The sequence below is a fragment of the Hypanus sabinus genome, unplaced genomic scaffold (genome assembly GCF_030144855.1).
Source record: "Hypanus sabinus isolate sHypSab1 unplaced genomic scaffold, sHypSab1.hap1 scaffold_1783, whole genome shotgun sequence".
NCBI lineage: Eukaryota > Metazoa > Chordata > Chondrichthyes > Myliobatiformes > Dasyatidae > Hypanus > Hypanus sabinus.
In genome coordinates this window covers 61,556-66,568 of record NW_026779870.1, presented here as the reverse complement: position 1 = coordinate 66,568, position 5,013 = coordinate 61,556, and the positions used below count along the sequence as shown (strand labels likewise).

The 5,013-nt window shown below is 59.3% G+C and overlaps 1 pseudogene; it reads left to right on the top strand.

Annotated features, from left to right (window-relative positions):
- Positions 1–690: 690 nt before the first annotated feature.
- Positions 691–2,561, top strand: LOC132387371 (claudin domain-containing protein 1-like; annotated as a pseudogene).
- The last annotated feature ends 2,452 nt before the right edge of the window (positions 2,562–5,013 follow it).

The window sequence follows — 5,013 nt, the reverse complement described above, 5'->3', positions numbered from 1 at the left end:
GACCAGTGTCACATCGCCGTTACCCCTCCCGGCCCCTGGGGGGGTGGTTGTAGTGGGAGGACCAGTGTCACATCGCTGTTAACCCTCCCGGCCACTGGGGGAGTGGTGTAGTGGGACCAGTGTCACATCGCTGTTACCCCTCCCGGCCCCTGGGGGAGTGGTGTAGTGGGAGGACCAGTGTCACATCGCTGTTACCCCTCCAGGCCCCTGGGGGAGTGGTGTAGTGGGAGGACCAGTGTCACATCGCTGTTACCCCTCCCGGCCACTGGGGGAGTGGTGTAGTGGGAGGACCAGTGTCACATCGCTGTTACCCCTTCCCGGCCCCTGGGGGAGTGGTGTAGTGGGAGGACCAGTGTCACATCGCTGTTACCCCTCCCGGCCCCTGGGGGAGTGGTGTAGTGGGAGGACCAGTGTCACATCGCTGTTACCCCTCCCGGCCCCTGGGGGAGTGGTGTAGTGGGAGGACTCAGTGTCACATCGCTGTTACCCCTCCAGGCCCCTGGGGGAGTGGTGTAGTGGGAGGACCAGTGTCACATCGCTGTTACCCCTCCCGGCCACTGGGGGAGTGGTGTAGTGGGAGGACCAGTGTCACATCGCTGTTACCCCTCCCGGCCCCTGGGGGAGTGGTGCAGTGGGAGGACCAGTGTCACATCGCTGTTACCCCTCCCGGCCACTGGGGGAGTGGTGTAGTGGGAGGACCAGTGTCACATCGCTGTTACCCCTCCCGGCCCCTGGGGGAGTGGTGTAGTGGGAGGACCAGTGTCACATCGCTGTTACCCCTCCAGGCCACTGGGGGAGTGGTGTAGTGGGAGGACCAGTGATACAGTGAGGCAGTTTGCCCCCTCTAATTGCCATTTCCCCCCCCCCCACTCCCCGGCAGATCTGAGCCGCTCGCAGTTCCTGCTGCCGTTGGTCAGCCTGTCTCTGATGTGTCTGGGGGCCGCCATCGGACTCTGTGCCTGCGCCTGCCGCAACCTGGGGCCCATCATTGCCATGGAGCCCTGCACCTCCTGGCTGGTAAGGGCTCCGCGGCCGTCCCCCGTTCCCATCGCCCTTCCCTCTCAGGTAAAACCCGACTCCCCCGGCCGAACCCGGAATCGCCCTCCTCTTGCCCTGTTAACCCCGACTACACCCCTGCCTCGGTAAGCTCCGCCTGTGTCCCCGTTTAAATCCCGCCTCCTTTACCGCGGAGGTCCGCCCTCGTACAGAGGCCCCGCCTCCTGGACACTCGTAACTCTGCCCCCATTCCCGTCGGTCACCCCCACCCCCCCCCCCGGCTCCAGGGCAGAGACTCCGCCCCCACCAGACACAAGCCTCCTCCCCAGTTTCCCCGACTCTGCCTCCTTGCCCCTCAGAACCCCACTCCCCGCGTTTAATGTCAACGCCCTCGCGTCCTGAAGTTCAGTTTTATTTTCTCTACCCCCTCCCCAACCCCCACTCTCCCCTATCTCCCTCCCCTCCCCAACCCCCACTCTCCCCCTTTGCTCCCTACCTCCCTCTCTACCCCGCCCCACTCTCTTCCCCGCTCATCTCCCCTATCTCTCTCTCCCCCAACCGCCTCTCTCCCTTCTCTCTATCCCCTTTTCTCTTTCTCTCCCCTCTCTGCCCCTCCCCTCTCTCCCCCTCCCCCTCCCTCTCTTCCCCCTCTCACCCACCCCTCTCTCCGTACCCCCTCTCCCTACCCCTCTTCACCTCTCTCTTCCCCCACTCTCCCTCCCCTCTCTCCTCCCCCACCCCTCCCCTATCTCTCTCTCCCCCACCGCCTCTCTCCCTTCTCTCTATCCCCCTTTTCTCTTTCTCTCCCCATCTCTGCCACCCTCTCTCCCCCTCCCTACCCCTCTCCCCCTCCCCTCTCTTTCCGCTCTCTCCCCCACCCCTCTCTCCTACCCCTCTCCCACTCCCCCTCTCCCCCACAGGAGTCTGCACCCTGGCCTCGGTCTGCTGCTTCGTCACGAACCTGGAGCTGCTGCATGCCCGGGTGGGGCCGTCCCTGCACATTTTCTACTTTGGCACGTACGGCTGGTCCTTCTGCCTGGCCTGCGTGGCCGCGCCGCTCCAGCTGATGGCCGGCTCCCTCTTCGCCTGGGCCGGCCACGCACAGCGCAAGGAGTACACCCGCATACAGGCCTACCGCATGTCCTAGGCGGGGCTCCCTCCCGTCCCCGGGAATCGCCCCTCAGGCCGAGCGGGGGCTCGTCCCCCCCTCTCCTCGGAAAGACAGCCCACCCCCCCCACACTCTCTCAGCGACCCCTCGGCTCCCCTCGGCGTTGCCCCAGACGATGCCACAGACCATGGCGGCAGGGATCCGTCTCCTGCTCCCTCCGAGTCCTCTCTCTCCCTCCCCCCCTCGAGGAGGAGGAACTGAGGGAGAGAGAGAGAGAGAGAGAGAGAGAGAGAGAGAGGGGGAGTGAGACTGGAGTTAGAGAGAAAGAGAGACTTGGGGAGAAAGAATGGGGGAGAGGGAAGGGACAACTACGGTGCAGTGAGCACGACTGGGGGAGAGAGAGAGACTGGGGGAAGAGAGAGAGAGAGACTGGGAGAGAGAGAGTGGGGGAAGAGAGAGAGAGACTGAGGAAAGAGAGAGAGAGACTGGGGAAAGAGAGAGATACTGAGGGAAGAGAGATAGAGACTGGGGAAAGAGAGAGAGACTGGGGGAAGAGAGAGAGGCTGGGGAGAGAGAGAGAGACTGGGGGAAGAGAGAGAGAGACTGGGAGAGAGAGAGACTGGGGGAAAGAGAGAGAGACTGGGGAAAGAGAGAGAGACTGGGGGAAGAGAGAGAGAGGCTGGGGAGAAAGAGAGAGAGACTGGGGAAAGAGAGAGAGACTGGGGAAAGAGAGAGAGAGACGGGAAAGAGAGAGAGAGGCTGCGGAAGAGAGAGAGAGACTGGGGGAAGAGAGAGAGGCTGGGGGAAGAGAGAGAGAGAGACTGGGGGAAGAGAGAGAGAGAGACTGGGGGAAGAGAGAGAGGCTGGGGGAAGAGAGAGACTGGGGAAAGAGAGAGTGGGGAAAGAGAGAGAGAGACGAGAAAGAGAGAGAGAGGCTGCGGAAGAGAGAGAGAGACTGGGGGAAGAGAGAGAGAGGCTGGGGAGAGAGAGACTGGGGGAAGAGAGAGAGAGACGGGAGAGAGAGAGAGACTGGGGAAAGAGAGAGAGAGACTGGGGGAAGAGAGAGAGACTGGGAAGAGAGAGAGAGTGGGGAAAGAGAGAGGCTGGGGAAAGAGAGAGAGAGGCTGGGGAAAGAGAGAGAGAGGCTGGGGAAAGAGAGAGAGAGACTGGGGGAAGAGAGAGAGAGACTGGGGGAAGAGAGAGAGAGGCTGGGGAAAGAGAGAGAGACTGGGGGAAGAGAGAGAGAGACTGGGGGAAGAGAGAGAGAGAGACTGGGGGAAGAGAGAGAGACTGGGAAGAGAGAGAAAGGCAAGGGGAAGAGAGAGAGAGGCTGGGGAGAGAGAGAGAGAGATACTGGGAGAAGAGAGGGAGACTGGGGGAAGAGAGAGGCTGGGGTGAAAGAGAGCGACTGGAGGAGGGAGAGAGAGAGACAAGCAGGGAGAGGAAGAGCTGATTCATGTGGGAGCCGGACTGATCTCCCCCTTCTCCTCTCTCACCTCCTGGTCCACCTCCCAAAGCCTCCCATCTCCGTTAATTTCCGTTAAAAACACAGACTGAAATAAACAAATTTTTGATGGAGACACGCTGGTTTCTGTGAGTTTCTTTGTGAGGCCCGTTTCCACTCCAGATTCTGAAGGGGACACTGCACAGTTCCCAGGGCGGGGTTAGTTCATGCACTCCATACCCGCCACATGACCCTCTCGCCCACTCTGTGTCCTCTGGTCCCAGACTCCCCCACTATAGGAAACATCCTCTCCACATCCACTCTGTCTGTGTCCTCTGGTCCTAGACTCCCCCACTACAGGAAACATCCTCTCCACATCCACTCTATCCCCGTACTCTGGTCCAAAACTCCTCCACTATAGGAAACATACTCTCCACATCCACTATCTGTGTCCTCTGGTCCGAGACTCCCCCTCTACAGGAAACATCCTCTCCACATCCACTCTATCTGTGTCCTCTGGTCCGAGACTCCCCCACTATAGGAAACATCCTCTCCACATCCACTCTATCTGTGTCCTCTGGTCCGAGACTCCCCTACTACAGGAAACATCCTCTCCACATCCACTCTATCTGTGTCCTCTGGTCCTAGACTCCCCCAATACAGGAAACATCCTCTCCACATCCACTCTATCTGTGTCCTCTGGTCCTAGACACCCCCACTATGGGAAACATCCTTTCCACATCCACTACATCTGTGTCCTCTGGTCCTAGACTCCCCCAGTACAGGAAACATCCTCTCCACATCCACTCTATCTGTGTCCTCTTGTCCTAGACTCCCCCACAACAGGAAACATCCTCTCCACATCCACTCTAGCTGTGTCGTCTGGTCCTGGACTCCCCCACTACAGGAAACATCCTCTCCACATCCACTCTAGCTGTGTCCTCTGGTCCTAGACTCCCCCACTACAGGAAACATCCTCTCCACATCCACTCTATCTGTGTCCTCTGGTCCTAGACTCCCCCAATACAGGAAACATCCTCTCCACATCCACTCTATCTGTGTCCTCTGGTCCTAGACTCCCCCACTATGGGAAACATCCTTTCCACATCCACTACATCTGTGTCCTCTGGTCCTAGACTCACCCAGTACAGGAAACATCCTCTCCACATCCACTCTATCTGTGTCCTCTGGTCCGAGATTCCCCCACTACAGGAAACATCCTCTCCACATCCACTCTATCTGTGTCCTCTGGTTCTAGACCCCCACTACAGGAAACATCCTCTCCACATCCACTCTTTCTGTGTCCTCTGGTCCTCGACTCCCCCCCCTATAGGAAACATCCTCTCCACATCCACTCTGTTTGTGTCCACTGGTCCTAGACTCCCCCACTACAGGAAACATCCTCTCCACATCCACTTTGTTTGTGTCCTCTGGTCCTAGACCCCCACTACAGGAAACATCCTC